Source organism: Zingiber officinale, chromosome 11B (genome assembly GCF_018446385.1).
Source record: "Zingiber officinale cultivar Zhangliang chromosome 11B, Zo_v1.1, whole genome shotgun sequence".
NCBI lineage: Eukaryota > Viridiplantae > Streptophyta > Magnoliopsida > Zingiberales > Zingiberaceae > Zingiber > Zingiber officinale.
The window spans coordinates 85054609-85073372 of record NC_056007.1 but is presented as its reverse complement, the minus strand read 5'-3'; positions in this window follow the sequence as shown (position 1 = coordinate 85073372).

Below are 18764 nucleotides of genomic sequence, written 5' to 3'. Positions count from 1 at the left end.
GGAGAAAGAAAAAGACAAAGGGTCAAGATGGATGAAGCACAAAAATCTAAATGTCATTTGGGACGAGTCATCATCAGAGTCTGAGATCGAGGCCTATGTCGGACTTCCACTTATGGCAAGTCATCAAGAAGATGAAGATGAAGCGAGCTCATTTGAAATGAGCATCGATGAAGGGGTAACTACTTCAGAAGACTACAACAATGAAGGGGGAGAATCCACCTTCAGATCAGACATGATAAGTAAAGTATGTCTTCTATATCTTGATCAGTTATATTCAGGTATTAAATTAATGTCTACATCTTTTTACAAGTTAAGGTCTAAATATGTTAAATTAAAAAAGGACAATACTGAATTAAAAACTATTTTAGTTAAAGCATATCCATTAGAAGATTTTGATAGAGTCAAAAATTAAAATGCTAAATTAAAAGAACAAATAGAATTATTGAAAAATACTACATGCTCAAATTCTGTTACTCCAAATTTTAAAAATGTTAGAGGACTTAATTGATATTTTAGATTTCACAAGAGTCAGACTAGAAAAGTGGCACAAAAGTATATTTTAAAAATTTATCTTGTAAATCCAGTATGTAGAAACTTATTTTGGGTTCTTAAATCATGTTTAGTTTAAATAAAATAATTTTTACGCATGCTTTAGATTTAATTTACTTTATTTTTTTATTACTTACAAAATTAATTAGTTTGTATACTTTCTATTCATTTTCTCTATTCAAATTTTTGTTTATGATACAAACATATATTATCTATTAGAATAAAAAATTTTAGATTTTTTTTTGATGATTATATAATATTTGATGAATTTTTTTATAGAAAAACTAAATTTTAAAATTTAAATTTTTTTGCAGATTAATTTTAAAAATCCTGATTTTTTTTGATAATTACCGTTGTGTTTTAAATGAGTAAAAAAATTAGCCAAATTTTTAGAATTATAAAACTATTTTTAAATATTTTATTTTTAAAAATAACTTTATCTTCTCAAAATATTTATTACAGTTAAAATAAAAATATTTTATAAATAAAAATTTATATCATACTTTAACTAATTATGATTGTTATTGACAAAAAATTTTATAATTTTTTGAAACATTAAAATTATTTTTTCAAAATTTATAATTAATTAATTAAAAATCATTCCTTTTTGAATTTAATTTTTGTAAAAAGACAAATAACTAAAAAATTTGTCTTACACCCCTAGAAAAAGTTTCACTATTTTTCTATTTTTTTTCTTTTTTCTATTTTTTATGTGATCAAATGGGAAGAATTAGAGATTAAGTTTAGAGCGAGGTATAGATTTAACAATTGCTAATTTATTGTATATAATTGCATAATTACTTATTTTTTTATTTATTTTACCTTAACTTAATTTGGATTGATGCACATAAAAAAGGGAAAGATTCCAAGTATCCCGGGTTGGTTTTGATATGATCAATTAAGTCAAGTTAGGATCTGCGTTATTTGATATCTTTATGTCTAAGTGTGTAGGGACTTAAGAACACAAAAAGTTGAGCGAAAGACGCAGCGGACGAGAATCATGGCACGGGAAGCGAGTCAACGGACTCGGTGCATCCAAGGGATGAAAAACTGCAAAAGGATACATCGATAGATGAGAAGGATGCGCGCGACGCTTTTGAGGGACGAGAAGTCTGGGAGGAAGACTGTTTGAGGAGAAGGTCGGAGTTGAGTTCGGGTGAGCTCAAATCTGGATGGCCGGAGAATCACCCAAGCGACTGGAACAACCGGACAAGTCAACATGATGTTGACCTGTCCAGGCGCCTAAACTAGTCCGGGTGCTCGGACCACCTTGGGTCAGCACAGGCACCCCGTTGAGACATTGCTGTGAGGATGACGTTCGGAGTCCATGTCAGCACCAATCTAGGCACCTAGACTAGTTCAGGGCACATGCAAGGACAAAATATTATCTTCAAGCCGTTGAAGAGCCATTGCGAAGCAGATAAGGTGCACTGTTGGAGGCGTCCGGACTTGCTCCAGGTGCCCGGAGGTGCCACGTCAGCCAATATACAATTCGACCAATATGCTATAAATAGAGCCATGGTCCTACGAGTTTAACACAACACATGTACTTCATTTTCGTAATCATGTTTTTAGTTGTTCATGCTTTCAAGGCTTGTAAGAGACTTTTCCTCCTACATCGAAGGAGAATCTTACTGAATTTCCACTGTCTTAGATTAATAACCTCCCTGATTGTAGACCAAGTAAATTTCTTGTGTCTCTTACTTTCTTTTTAAGCTTTTATTACTAACTAATTACATGTTTGTCTTTGCTAAATAGAAATCAAAAGAAAGTGTGATTTTAATTGCAGGGCTATTCACCCCCACTAGTCAGCCTTAACGGGACCAACAATAGGTACGTCTTGTCCTCATCAAGGGTTCCTTTCCCAAGGATACGACCAACTAGATTTGATCGAGCAATTGAACCTCGTATCTAGTAGGGGAGAATCTAGGATTTTAGAGTTAAGGGGGCTAGAAAATAATTATTATACATTGAATATAGTTTAAAAAATGTATATTATCAAACTAGTAAAGTTAAAAGTTTTTAAAAAGAATTAAGTATCAAATACAATTCTCTAACTAAAAGAAATTTGATATTTTTTTATAAAAAAATTCATGTGTTGAATGATAGCTCCTATGCTCATATTTCTAACAATTACATTTTCAATATATATTATTAACACATCTAAGAGAAAATCATCCTCTATATATAGATCCATGTATAGATATAATTGGAGTCCCCTCGGGGCGGTGCGATGGTTAAGGCATGGGGTGTTGCCACATGAGGTCTTAGGGTCGAAACTCGGCGTGACCGAGCATAACCTCCCCCATATCTTGGCCATTTGCACTAATGGCTAGTAGCCACCCGTGATTTACCTCCTCCGTGTTGGCCTAGGGACGGGTTGACGGGGGTGCTGGGGGCGAGCGAATCGCCTTTTGCCACATGTATAGATATAATTGGTCCCCTTGGATGGGTCTAGTGGCTAGCACATGAGGTGTTGCCACCAATGAAGTCTGGGGTTCGAATCTCGGCAAAGCCGAGGTAAATGCCTCCCTTATGTGCTAGTCACTATTCCAAAAGCTAATAGCCGCCCGTGATTTACCTCCTCCGTGCTGGCCCTGGGACGGGTTGGCGGGGGCGCTGTGGGCGAGCGTATTCGCCTTTTGCCACCAATGTATAGATATAATTGACCTAGTTAGTTAGAGGGTGATAGACTTGCTATAATAGGGCAAGAGATCAATTTCCGACGGATGCGTGCTTTCAGGGAAAAAAACTCTCACCCCCTAGCCACTTGGCGGTCGGCTATAAACTAATCCCCTGATTTACCTTCCTTCACATAACGTGAGGACGATCTGTGAGGAGCGCCTGAGATGAGTATAATTATCTTTTGCTACAATGTACAAATATCACTATCCCCACGAATATAGTCGAATTGGTACTACTTTGATGGTAGTTTGTCACACGAGAGTGATAACTCATTTATTTGGCATATTCTTTTGGGTTGATATTGAGTTTATTGGATTTAATTACATGTGTTAATATACAATTTTTATCATATTTGTATGTGGATGATTGTTTTGAGCTTAAGGGCATTTCTCTTCTAATTCATGATATTTTCTAACGATTTAATTCTTGTTTTGTAGGGCACTTAAATTGACTCCAATTGGCATGTGATTAAGGCCAACAAGCTTGGTTCATACAACAAATGGATAAGCTCAAGTCCTACTCGATTCAACCCATTCCAAGGATCTTAACCCAAGCAAAATCCACCTCACTAAAATCCTAAATTCCCCACTAAACTAAACCTAAACCCAAGTCAAGGTCTGATTCAAAATCTGGTATAAAAACCCAGATTTTGCGGATGAACAGTGGCTTGTGCTACTGTTCATCCGCGACATCTTCATCGTGCACCCCTTCTCCACTTCCAGATCTATCTTCCGACTGATTTCATCGGCGACGAGGTTTCGAGTGATTGGCGATCATCTTCCATCCATCTGAGCTCGCTTAAAGGTGTTCCTGTGGCGACAATCTGATTCTGTATTCTCTGTTTCTGCCACTGAACAGAGGCGTTCCTCCGTTTCAGCGATTTCGCCCACAACAGTGTCATCGACGACGTTCTTCCAGTGGCTCTAGATCCCATCCGATGACAATCCACCATTAGCAGCTTCATTCCAGATTCAGAGATTGTGGTTTGCAGAAATCCAGATTTTCGGCCATTTATAGATTAGGGTTGTTTCTAGCTTGCCGGAGGCGTTCCTCTGGTGTGGCTGAACAATTCCGAGCTCATTTATAGCTGAGGGTTCTTCACTGATGACTGGAGTTGGGCGTTCTTGTCTCCGGCCTCTTGTGTGACAGCAAGAGTGTGACGTTTGGTTAGATTGGTTGTGAGATTGGAACAGTTATCATTTTTATTTCACTTGTTACTGTTTTTGTAGCTAGAACAGATTTACTTTGGTTTCTGTTATGTTCTTATCATTGCAATCTAGCATTTCTTTGTCTTGTTGAAGTTTAATTCATGTCTAGTAGTTGCAATTTCCTTGATGCAATTTAGTTTAAGTCTTGTTTGATGCTTAGTTAATTGTTAAGTAGTTAAGTTTTAAGTTAGGTTTTGAATTGTGCTTTAGATCATATTTAATTGTGTCTTGAATTTCATTTTTAGTTTAAGTATGTTGATGGTTTAATCATAACGTAGGGTGATAATGCATTGTTGATTGATTGTTAGCACCTAGGTAGATTTCATTTATGCATTAGATTAATTTCTTATTTGCTGTGCTTTTCATTTATCAGATTTAGATTCAAAGCAACAACCCCCATTTTCATATTAAAAACCCCAAAAATAGGAATAACATACGATCCTAAGATTATCATTCTACTGTTAGTTCCTCGAGAGATTCGATCCTGGGCTCGTTATTACAATATCATTGTGTAGTTAAGGGGTTTATGGATATAAATTGTTAATTTGATTTGCGGGCGTGACAGATTCGTTCATCAAATTTTGGCGTCGTTGCTGGGGAACAATGTAGCGGTGTTTGATAATCTTAGGATTGTTCTTTATTTTGAAAACTTAAAAATTTCTGTGTCAATTGATTTCATGTTCATATATCCATGTGTTTGATTTTATATGTTCCCGAGTCTTCTGATTTTATTTGCTAGTTGTCAGTATAAGAACATGAAATCTCTTTGACCATGGATCCATATTATCAACATTTTGGAGGTAGGAGGGAGAGTCATTACTATCAGCCTCAGACTCAGTTCTATCAGCCTGAATATCAGTACTACCCACCTATGGAGCAGTAGAATAGGTATGAGTCATTTTCTAATACCTATGATTCTAATTGGGTGGATTATTCACATTTCAGGTATGAGGCTGCATAAGAACAATTAGCAGAGTCAATATGGAAATTCAATGAGGTTATGCAACAAATGAGAGAGCATCAAGAGCAACAATTTTCAAGGATACAGAATATATAGAGTCAGTTAGATTAAATTACATCATCCATCAATTAGTTACAAACACAAAACTCTAGTGGGGAGATGGAAAGTAGAGATTCTGTCAGGCCTGACCCTACTCCCATTTCTTCGCAACATTTTTCTAGTATTATTTGTGATGATGATGTAGTTGTTCAAATTTCTGATTCTACTAATGTTGTTGCTTTAGATGTTGTGAATGATGCATATACAGATGCAGAAGATGATTTAAGTGTAGGGGATTGCTTACTGGAAGCATTACCTCAAGAATCACCAAGAATAGAAGATGTAAGTATAGGGCCTTGTGCTATGGAGGCAAGAACCCAAGAATCACTACATGAAGTGGAACATTCACCAGAACCAGAGCCTAAGCCAATACTTGATGAGAATGAGATGTGAGTGGGAGAGATTGTCTTTTATTGATGTTGTAGGAGGATATAAGCTGTTGGATCGTGAGAGTTTGATAGAGGGGGGGGGGGGGTGAATATCGATTCGAAAAATAACGTTGATAAGAGTTAAGCGCAGCGGAATAATAAAAAACTTAGACAAACTGAACACGGTGTTTTTTACTTCGTTCGGAGCCTGTGATGACTCCTACTCGAAGGCCCATACTCCGTGAGTACTTTCGTTGGGCAATCATTAGCAGTTCGAAAATGATTACAATTTAAAGTACAGGAATGCTAGCAAAATAAAGAAAATACCGACAAGAATTAAAAAAAAGGAAAGGAGCGTATTGTCGGATCTTTGTTAGCGTCGCTGGAGCGTAGAGTAGTAGAGCAAGCAGTAGAAGACTTTCTTTTCGTTGTTATTCTGAAGCTCCCCTCTGACCCTCCTTTTATATGAGGCTCGGGGCGCCCCGGATCCCTTCCGGGCACCCTGGTGGGACGTGGCAGGTCCAACCAGCAAGCTCCACGTGGCGACGCGCGAGTTTGGATAAAACTTACCTCCGGGCGCCCGGATCCCTTCCGGGCGCCCGGACCTCCTATTTCCAGGAACTCCTTCTCCTGCAAAATAGAGTTAGTCTGAGGCAAATATATATCCTGTAAAACAGATTGTTAGCACAGTTAAAGTTCAACAAAGTAATAGAAAAGAGTATGACTTAGATTCCGTCTTTTCGAGACCTGAATCTAGTCACGATCTCGACTTAGATATCCGAAATGGATCTAAGCCGGATCGACGCCTAATGTTCCCTTCCCGGGAACACGTCCTCGTAGTCACTCCCCTCCAGTGACTTACCTCACTTACCTGCCAGACGTCCGGTCAGCCCGTCGACCCGTCTGGACTTCGTGCCAGCTATCCGGTCAGCCCGTCGACCTAGCTGGACTTCTCGCCAAGCGTCCGGTCAGCCCATCGACCCGCTTGGTCTTCTCACTAGCTATCCGGTCAACCCGTCGACCTAGCTGGGCTTCGTGCTAGACATCCGGTCAGTCCGTCGACCTGTCTGGACTTCTCCTACACACTTGATCAAAGTGTCAGATAACAACAAACTAACTTAACCTGATTTGTCATTCATCAAAACCTGGGTTAAATCGTTAGTGCTAACCGCACCAACAATCTCCCCCTTTTTGATGGAATGACAACCTAGTTAAGTTAGTGAAAATATATGCAAGAAACAACATGCATTTATGTGGTTTTAAAGTTAGTTTGTATTTTCAAATTGGTTTAGCTAACTTAACCACCTAACCCTCCCCCTTTGACATTCATCAAAAATAAGTATGGAGTAAGTAAGTATAAACATAGACTTCAGACAAAGTAATAAATAATGTCAAGTTAATCTGGGGGAGTTTAAAACATAGATTATTTTGCTTTTATTTCTTAAATCTTTGAAAAAAAACTAAGTCTAGAAACATAACTGATTTATAACTTTGTAATTTTGAAAGATAGCTAATTTTTCAAGTATAGTTTTTAAGGTCAAGGTTAAGTTTTCAAACATAATTTTTCAAAATCAAAATTCCAAAACTAAGTTTGAAGGATAACTAATTTTTCAGGTATAGTTTTTAAGGTCAAAGTTAAAAATTCAAGTTTTCAAACATAAGTTTTCAAAATCAGAATTCCAAAATCTAATTTCCATAATTTTCAATAACAAAGCAATTTTTAAAACTAATTTTTGTAAAATTTTAACTTTCAAATCAAATTGTCAAAATTAAAAAAAATTCACTTTGTAAAACTAAGTTATATATAATTTTCAAAATCAATTTTTTAACAAAAAGTAAAACCCAAAACAACTTAGTTTTATAAGAGTTAGTTTTCAAAAATAAGTTTAAGAAATATTTAAGAAAACATTTTTCAATCACTAACATAAAATGTTGAAAGTATTTGCTAAAAATATTCAAAGCAGAATATATATATATATTTTTAAAACAAAGGAGTTTTCAAAATAATTTTGTAAAATTCTTTTTCAGAATCAAATTTTCAAAAATAAAAAATTGCACATTTTTAACCAAGTTGAGTTTAGACTTTGATTTTCAAAAATAATTTTAACAATTCAATTTGAAATACTGAAGTAGTTTTATTTCTCCCCCTGAACCTGACATTAACTCAAATGTCTAACCAATTTGTTACTGACTGACTTATCAGAAGATAGCAGCTTTCACTTGGTTAGTCAAGTTAAGTTCAACCTTAACTTGATTAATGTATATTTTGTATTTAACGCCCAGACTTATATCGATGCACTGAAATAAGCATCTTAAGTCTTAGGCAAGTGGCCTATACATCTCACCCCTTTCTATGTTCGTCAATCACAAGCAAGGTAAGCCTAGAGTTTTGGTGAGATGCTCAAAATTAGTTCTATGGGTACATGCTTTCTAAGGATTTTGAACTAGTCTAAGGCTAAAAATATATTTAAAAATCTAAAAATAGGAAAGTTTTGAAAATGAAATATGTTTTAACCTATAATTTGAGAATAACCATTTTTGAAAAATATTTTTGAAATTTGAAACTCCTAGTCTATTAAGATCGAACATAATCAATCCATATCAGAAAGAACACTAGATAGATAAAAAAAAATATTCTACAAGTGATGTAGATAACTGAAGTGTCATAAGTAGAGCTACTGAAATGAGGAAGGGGGTGGTCCAGATCCCAAGGAGCGGAGTAGTGTCATCAGCTCAGTGTGTCGGGTCTGCCCGTCAGCTCGTCACTCGGAGACCTCTCGCCGTATGTCACGCTGAAAGTCAGAGTTCTCCTGCTGGAGACTCGCCATGGCTCTCTCTAGTCCGGTCATGCGGTTAGCTAGAGTGCGTGGTGCGTGACGTGGTGCTCGAGCTGGTGGTGGAGGTGGAACGGCCTCCTCCGGAAATAGTGCAAGCATGAACTCATCCTGCTCGGCCTCCCCCTGTGCGTCTGGATCGTGCTAGTGCCGTGCCCCCCTCCGCCAAGACATAGTACCGTCACCCTCATCTATGTGGATACTAGCTAGAGAGAAGTTCCTAGCTGCTATGACGTCAAACTCAGTCATATAGCGAATGTCTCCTCTAGTGACATCAATGTCCAACGAGGACATATATGCTGTCAGAATGTGACAGAAAGCCATGTGGACTCTGTTGGTGCGGGAAGCATCCGACGATCGAACCTAAGTTTTGATAATGGCAAATGATTCAAAGTTAAGGTGCTTTGTTATCTGACAGCTTTTGCTGAGTGTTTCAGGAAAGTCCTAACTGCGGTTAGGCAAGGTAAAACCCTAGGGGGTGGTAACCCTAGGTCATAGGGGGTGGTAACCCTATGCGGAAAGTCTTGGCAGGTCGATGGCTTCAGGCAAAAGTCCTAGGGGGTGGTAACCCTAGGTGGAAAGTCCTGGTGTCGCGAACCAGGTGAAAGTCTGGCCTAGCCGGGAAGCGGATGTAGAAAGTCCGGAGCATCGAGTGCCGAGCAAAGTCCGATCGATCTGGAGGATGGCAACAGGTAAAATCTCACGAGAGGAGTAGGTGAGGACGCGTTCCCGTAGAGGAACAAGGCGTCGGGTCGACCTAGGGTTTCGGTTGGAAACCCGAAGTCAAGTCAGAGACTATCATAATTTCATATTCATACTATTATGTTGTGTTAACTTTGTGTTGCAAGTATCTTTGGATTAACATACTTGCAGGTACCAAAAACACAAAGAAGGACTCGGATGAACAGAGTCCGAGGCGCCTCCACGAGGAGCTCAGGCTCGGCTTCGGCAGAAAAGGAACAGAAAGCGCTCTGTTGTGGCGATAATCGAGGTTGAAGGCGCCTTAAAGGGTTATTAAGGCGCCTTTGGAGGTGGCTCGGTGCTGATCCACGGGTGACTCGGCTCGTTCAAGGCGCCTTGGTGAACAGTGTAAGGCGCCTTGAACCCCTTTATAAGGGGTCTCGACCAGCAGCTTCAGAACCAACTTCAAGCAATCTTACTGCTGCAGCTGCTCACGAGAAGTCTGTTACAAGTCCACGACGACCGGGAGCTTCGAGATTACGATTCTATCGTCGGTAAACTTGTTTTTAATTATTGTCTTGATTGTAAATCTTGTACTCTTTTCGTACTTATAAGTGTTGCCCACCGAAAGCGATCAAGGATCGCGGGCCTTCGAGTAGGAGTCGACCTAGGCTCCGAACCAAGTATCCTTTACTTCATTATTTCAGCTGCGTTATTTCTTGGTAGTTTTACTCGATAATGTGAAAAAACCATGAATACTATTCACCCTCTCTATCGTTTTTTATCTAACAATTCGTATCAAAGTGGTGCCACTTTGAATCGGTGAAACTGTAGTTCGAGCAATTTTTTGTGGTGTTTTTTGAGTTTTTCGGAGTCGATTAGAATTAGAGTTATCACCCCTTCCGATCATATTTTTTTTTTGCAATCGGGTTCTTTTTCATTTTTCGAAGTTGGTGCAACACCACTCGGGTTCTTTAGTTTTTTTTTATCATGCACTACTAATCCAAGACTAAGTCTTGGAATACGTTTTCTTGTTTTTGTTTTTACGAGATTATCACTAAATGGCCCATCAAGAAGGCTACAGTACTGTATGCCTACCTCTTTTCTCCGGCGAGAATTTTGAATACTGAAAAAGTTGGATGGAGTACCACTTGAAGACACGGGTGAAAATATGGATCATAATCCAAATCAGATTCACATTTCCCACTGAAGATGGAGTACTCATCCCTTGTGACAAGTGGGGCACATTTTCAAGGAAGAAGGTCGAGGCGGATGCAAAGGTCAATCAGACTCTCCAATGTGGCTTGACCAAAGAAGAGCTGGGAAAAGCTCATCGAACTCCACGAAGGCACTGACGACACCAAGGTAAGTAAAAGAGATCTTTTACTTAATAAATTATATAATCTAAAAATGCAGGAAGGCGAAACGGCGAGTTCTCTTCACGCAAGAATACAAGACATCCTTAACTCTCTTCACGGAATTGGCCAGAAGATAGAAAATCGGGACGTAATAAGGTATGCCCTAAACTCGTTTCCAAGGAATACATTGTGGGCATCAATGGTAGATGCCTACAAAGTTTCCAAGGATTTATCTTCTTTAAAACTAGATGAACTTTTTAGTGAATTTGAACTTCATGAACAGACTGCAGGTACAAGCCGAACCCGGGAACCGAGACCACGACGGAGAACCGAACCAGCATCGGAAGCTGAACCAGACTCTGATGATGAAGAAGGTGACATTACAACCGAGCTGGTAAATCTCGTGAAGAAGCTCTACAAGACGAAAGGATTCGACAAAAGAGATCTAAAGAAGGCAGTGAAATCAAAGGAAGGCCCACAAAATACAAAGATGAAGTTTGAAGTTACATGCTACGGGTGTAACCAAAAAGGGCACATCAAAACCAACTGCCCTAACCTGAAGGAGATCAAAAAGCAAAGAAGGAAAAAGGTCCTTAAGGCAACATGGGACGAATCTTCATCAGAGGACGACGAGCTCGAACAAACGAGTCTACTCGCATTAATGGCCCGGGACCAAGTCGTCGAATCCGGATGCGAGAGCGAGTCTGAGGCAGAGTCCGAGCAAAGCCACGGATCCGTATCCGTTTCCGAAGGACCAGACCCCGCTGTAAGTATCTCCCGGTTGAACAGTTTAGTTAGCTATTTATTGCGCAAATTAGCTAAGTCAAACCTGAAGGTTAAGTCACTTCTAAAGGAAGTAAGTGTCCTTAAAGAAGTGGCTAACACCAAACCCTTACCTGACCAGAGTCAGACTGAATTTCCAACTCAAGTTCAAAAACTTGAGGAAGAAAATTCAAGTCTAACAAATCGGGTTAAAGATTTAGAAAATACCTTAGAACGGTTTACTTTGGGCTCCAAGAATTTGGACTTGATTCTTGGGACACAAAGAGCCGTCTACAACAGAACTGGGATGGGATACAAAAGTAAATATAGATCTTATTTATCATTAATAAACAAACAAAGTGTTAAATCAGTCCAAGCATGGGTCTCCAAGTCTAACTTGGTCAATCAAGTTAGACCTGACCAATACTGGGTTCCAAAGGATCAAATATACTACCTCGATAGACCATATCGAGGCCATGATCCAGGGGGAGCAAAACGAAAAACAATCCTAAAAATTTAAAATTCAAAATTTAAAACTAAAATTAAACTCAAAATTCGAAATTTAAAATTAAAAATTAAATTCAAAATTCGAAATTTAAAACTAAAATTAAATTTAAAATTCAAAATTCAAAATTAAAAATTAAATTCAAAATTCGAAATTTAAAATTAAAAATTAAATTCAAAATTCAAAATTAAATTATCAATTCAAAACTCAAAATTAAAATCAAGTTAAGATATTCAAGAGTCGAAATTAAGTTAACACTGAAAATAAAAATGGAGGATCCAGACTCGCTGGCACCCCCAACTAAACTACCCGGCAGGGTAATTAAACCTAATCTACCCGAAATGGGTAAAACAAGAGTAGATTACCCGGCAGGGTAATTAAGGTTAGATTAAAACGGGCTAGGTTTAACTTGACCCACAGTACTGGTGAAATTTTTGGATGATAGTACGTTAGGGAAGCTTGGGCATCGCATGTCTAGGAAGATATGGCTTCAACCTGGTGCATTTGGCCAAGTGGAACTGACCGAAGCTACCCTTAAATGAATCCTGACTAGTTAGACCAAGGATTGGTATTAAGTTCAATGGGTAGGACTATTTGGAAAACCTCGAAGGCATGGTTACTTTAATGAGCTCCTTGTGACTCACCATAGCCCAGAAGTTTATCCAAAGAATGCTTACTTGTTGAACCCAAAGCCAAACCTGAATCTAACACAAGTTAAACCAAAATCCTGAATTCAACAATAAATCATCTCACATCAATCATAGGATTCCCTGATTGAAAACTTAGATCGGGTGAGATGACTAAGTTTTAAAACTCAAATCTCAAAATTTATTTTTAAAACTCAATTTCAAAATTATTTTAAAACTCAACTTCAAAATTATTTCAAAATTATTTTAAAACTCAATTTCAAAATTATTTTAAAACTCAATTTCAAAATTATTTTTAAAACTCAATTTCAAAATTATTTTTAAACTCAATTTCAAAATTATTTTATAAAACTCAATTTCAAAATTATTTTAAAACTCAATTTCAAAATTATTTTTAAACTCAATTTCAAAATTATTTTAAAACTCAATTTCAAAATTATTTTTAAACTCAACTTCAAAACTATTGTTTTCAATTTTTTAAAATTTTCTTTCAAATTTAACTAACTTAAAAAAAAAAAAAAAAAAAAAAAAAAAAAAACGTGGAGCTTATCTAAGGCGCCTCCCATCGAAAGGAGGCGCCCTAGCAAGCGGCGGGAAAATTCCCGCCGCTTCATCTTAAGGCGCCTCGGATCAAACCAAGGCGCCTCCAACGTGTATAAGGCGCCTTCAACCTTGGTTCAAGGCGCCTTCAACACTTTATATCAAAACGAACAGAAGCTTTTCTGTTCGTTTTCTGCCGACGCCGAGCACACGATACTCGTGCGCTTTCTTCCCATCTAAGGCGCCCTCAACCGGTTTTTTTTCCTCTCTACGTGACAATGCCTCCTAGGTATACTCCTAATCCCTTTCAATCATATTTTACTTAGAATTTTTGCTTATTTCTGTCAATTTTTTTGGTAAATCGTTAAAAATTAGGAAACGCCGACATATTGACCTTAATCTAGCTAGAATTCCATCAGCAGATATCCGATTCCCAACTATACATCTTAGGGATACCTTTGCCAATTACACCTTTGAACCTATCAAACCTAGATATGTAAATAAGACTTTTTTTACCCAGTATTGTCAACCAACTATTCAAATGATAGAACACTATCAACTGGATCAATTGGTTTACTGCACCGATACAGTAAATCAGGAGTTATGTGCACAATTTTATCACAACCTTGAGAGGGTTGATGATAATAGGTACAGCACTAGAGTCTCTGGCGTGGACATTGAGCTTACTCCCACTCTGCTACGCACCACCCTAGGACTTAGGGCTTCTGAGTCTACCTTTCTATGCTACCCCAGTAGGGATCTACCATTTGGCGATCCTTACTCCCACATTACGTTAGATACTATCTATACGTATTTCCTTGGGGAAGCGAGACCTGCTGACTTGACTGAGGTCAGGTCAGTTACTCTTCGGGTTCAGGACTACGTGATGTATAGGGTCCTGACAGCATGTATTCTGCCGATCTCATCCCGGGATGTCCCGAAGATGAGATCTTCACACACATTCTTCTTGTACGCCTTGTGTCATCGATTTGATATCGATATTGCCCTGCATATGTTCCAGAACATTATCTGTGCATCTGGGACAGTCACTTCCAAGATAGTCCACATGCCCTATTGTCATATTCTGACACGCTTCTTTTCGACTATAGAGGGTATAGATGTGACCAGAGGAGCAGTCATTCCTCTTACTATATATGATGAGCTAGGATCCCGTAGTTGTAGACTAGCCAGTGCCGATATCACAGCTGATGGAGTTCTAGCATGGATAGGCCGACCACAGCAGGCAGCTGCCCCTATCGCTCCAGCAGCCGATGATTTACCAGGCGAGGGAGAGGATTGGGCTGATTTCTTAGCTGAGGATCTTTTCGCGGATCCCTCCCCGTCTGCCAGACCATCCACCTCAGCTGGACCTTCGACCTCTTCCTCACTCTCCGTCGAGGACAGACTAGCTCGACTCGAGGTTGAGTCCATCCAGACACGACGGATAGTTCTCTCTATTCGATCCGAGATGGCTGCCGGATTTACGTCCCTTCGTGACGAGATACGACGGCTAGGTCAGCCAGCACCTGAGCAGCCCCATGATCCTCCAGCTAGCTCTCCTCGAGCAGATGATCCTGCTAGTTGATATGACTTTGTTATGCATTATTCTGTGGATTGTTGTCTCACTTGTTTAGACTTCCTTATTCTGTGGATGTACTTATTTGCATGCTTATTCAGTTTCACAAAATCTGAGTTCACTTATCATTTACTTTTAAAATTCTAGGAAAATACTCATTTCAAAATTCCAATTTCTTAGAAGTTTCAAAAATTCTGGATTTAGCTTAGGCTTTCCCCTAGATATCATGTACCCCTAGATTAAAGCCAGAGCATCTCACAATCACCTAGGTATACCTTGCTTGTGTTTTGAAAAACTTAGAAAGGCGTGAGATGCATAGGGTATTGCCTGGACTCAAGAATGCTTGTTTCTGTGCATCAATATGAGTCTGGGCGTTAAATAGGCAATAAACATTAATCAAGTTAAGTTCTCCAGCTCTAGTCAAGTCTACCTGGATCAAATTAACTCAACTTGACTAACCATGTGAAAACTACTGCCCTCTAGGCAATCAGCAAGTAGCTAAAGGTTAGACAATTGGGAAAAGTGTGTTTCAATTTGTTGTTTAAGCATGATTATACTTTAAGATTCTAATCAAATTACTTTACCTGATTATTTTAAAGGCTCTGATACTTAATCAAATTAAACTCAATAATTTAATTTGACTCATGCTTGGACTAGAAAACAAACTACTGCTACTCCCTCTGTCCTAAAACTAAATATTTTTTAATATCAAAGGTTCTTCAAAATGGGTATTCAAAACTTAATTATAGTTTTTTCAAAAACTTGTCCATGTAATTGAGTATTCAAATAGTTTCAAATCTAGTAAACTTTTTTTAACGTGTTAAAATTATTTTTTTCAAGTGACCTCATATTTTCATTCAATTGACCTCATATTTTCAAACTTCTAAACAAATCCTTTTATTGAAAATTCAAATGCTCATATTTTCAAACTTAATTAATTTTAAGACTATTTGAACTAGACTTAGTTAGATTGTACTCTAAACTTAGCTATTTGGCAAAATATTTTCTCAATACAAATCATTTTGAAGCTGAATATATAGCTAAGTATTTTCAAATTTGGAAAATTCCAAAACTCAAAAAGCTAAGTCGTTTTTGCTAAGAAGAAAATTGTTCTTTTTCCCTCTTTTGAAAATTTTCCTTCAGAAAATTTTCCTTCAAACTGGTTTATTTTTTGATATATGGCAAAGGGGGAGAGTAGGTAAATTAAAGTTAAAGGAAAATTCAAAGCAGAGAGTAGGTAAAGTAAAGTTAAATTCAAGATTTAATAAAAGGAGGGCTTTTATTAAGGGGGAGTCTTATATTACAAAGTTAAAAGTTTCCAGCTTAACTGTTATTGCGTTTGAAGTTTATTTACTTAAGCTTGGTTAACTTTATGCAATTATTACATATGTTGTTTTTCTTAACTTTGAATTACGTGTTGCCATAATCAAAAAGGGGGAGATTGTTGGTGCGGGAAGCATCCGACGATCGAACCTAAGTTTTGATAATGGCAAAGGATTCAAAGTTAAGGTGCTTTGTTATCTGACAGCTTTTGCTGAGTGTTTCAGGAAAGTCCTAACTGCGGTTAGGCAAGGTAAAACCCTAGGGGGTGGTAACCCTAGGTCATAGGGGTGGTAACCCTGTGCGGAAAGTCTTGGCGGTCGATGCTTGGGCAAAAGTCCTAGGGGTGGTAACCCTAGGTGGAAAGTCCCGTGTCGCGAACCGGTGAAAGTCTGGCGGCGGTGGGCGGATGTTCGTGAGAAGTCCGGGAGCATCGAGTCCGAGCAAAGTCCAGTCGATCCGGAGGATCGTACTGGCAATAAAATCTCCCGAGAGGAGTAGGTGAGGACGCGTTCCCGTAGAGGGAACGAGGCGTCGGGTCGACCTAGGGTTTCCGGTTGGAAACCAGAAGTCAGAAGTCCGAGACTATCATAATTTCATATTCATACTATTATGTTGTGTTAACTTTGTGTTGCGGTATCTTTGGATTAACATACTTGCAGTACCAAAAACACAAAGAAGGACTCGGATGAACTGTGTCAAGGCGCCTCCATGGAGCTTGGGGCGCCTCGGGTGCCAGCGCAGAAGACTGGAGGCGCCTTGAATGGAGATCAAGGCGCCTTGAACCGAGGTTGAAGGCGCCTTGGATAGGTTGAAGGCGCCAACCAGATAGAGTTCGACCAGGTCCGTGCTGATCCACGCGGGTGACTCGGCTCGTTCAAGGCGCCTTGGTGAACAGTGTAAGGCGCCTTGAACCCCCTTTATAAGGGGTCTCGACCAGCAGCTTCAGGACACAACTTCCAAGCAATCCTTGTGCTGCGTGCTGCTCAATCAACGACCCTGAAGTGCTGTTACAAGTCCACGACGACCAGGAGCTTCGAGATTACGATTCTGTCGTCGGTAAACTTGTTTTTAATTACTGTACTGATTGTAAATCTTGTACTCTTTTTCGTACTTATAAGTGTTGCCCACCGAAAGCGATCAAGGATCGCGGGCCTTCGAGTAGGAGTCGACCTAGGCTCCGAACGAAGTAAAACTATCTGTGTCCTTCTGTGATTGCATTCGTTACTTCCGCTGCGTATATTTACTTTGGTAGTTTTACGTTTCCGATACGATAAAAATAGCCGCGAGCGCTATTCACCCCCCCTCTAGCGCGTCTCGATCCAACAGACTCGTCTATTAGTCACGTATCCAGCAGAGTAGATAATAGTGGAGAAGATATGTAGGCTGATGTCAATATCTAACCTATGACTCAGGGCATAGAGTAAAAATGAATGGAATGGGCGCATCACAGCGATGTCCCGTGTAGTCAGTGGTAAAATGCAGAAGACTAAGACCCTATAAAGAGCGTAGCCCTGGACTCGAAGTTCTACCGACCTAAACTGGGTCACAGTGGGATCTCGCTCTCCCCCAAAAAAATATGAATAAATCGTATCAAGAGTGATATGTGAGTAGGGATCCCCGAATGGTAGATCCCCGGGAGGATAGCACAAAAAGGAACAAGTGGATGGACGTAACCCTAAAAACTCCCGGTTCGTCGTAGGGGATAGCGTGATATCAGTACCCGCTGCTCTAGTAGTATAGGTAAGGTCGTCTACTTTCACTAGGTTGTTATAAAATTCAGCACACAGACTTATGTTTACCGTACTAGTACATTCAACAAGGTTCCGTAAGTTATAGTGGTTTATAACCTCCATAACGGGAGCACAAGAAACTAGAAAGAACGATCTATCTATACATTTAGTCCTAATGGCCATACAAATGGTTGACTCAAACTTGACTCTAAGTTTATCTGTGGGAAACCTAGGGTCAGTACTAGCGTTAGAGGGCCCAGCACCAGTATTCTTTCGTTTCCTACTGTATATAAAAGAGATATTCTAAATGAAAATATCAAGACAAATTTAAAAGAATTCTAAAAAAGAAAATTTACCGAGGAGCCATCGTAAAATATAGAACTGATGACCTCGGTTGAGTCGCAACAGCGTCTTCACCGTTAGAAAATTTAATTTTAGAGAACTCTCACACACTGAGGTTCGGATAGAACCTTGGTAAGAGTGAAAGGTGTTGATGCAACCTTAGGTCAAGGTTGACCTGGTTGACCCGACTCGAGTTGACCTGACTCGAGGTGTATTTTGATGTTTGACGAGAATAGAAAAGTTGTATCTTGATGTTTGACAAGAATACAAACTTGGGAGATTGTGGGTGCAACCTTTGGTCAAGGTTGACCTGGTTGACCCGACTTGAGTTGACCTGATTAGGGTAAAGTCCAAGTATGGAGACTTGACACGGAAAAGTCCAAGCAGGGAGCTTGGCACGGGAAAAGTCCAAGTATGGAGACTTGGCACGGAAAAGTCCAAGCAGGGAGCTTGGCACGGGAGAAGTCCAAGTATGGAAGCTTGGCATGGGAAGTCGGAGAGGGCTCGGCAGCTCGTTCTCCGGACCAGGTCAGAGAGGGCTCGGGAGCTCGTTCTCTGGACCAGACGAAGTCGGAGAGGGCTCGGCAGCTCGTTCT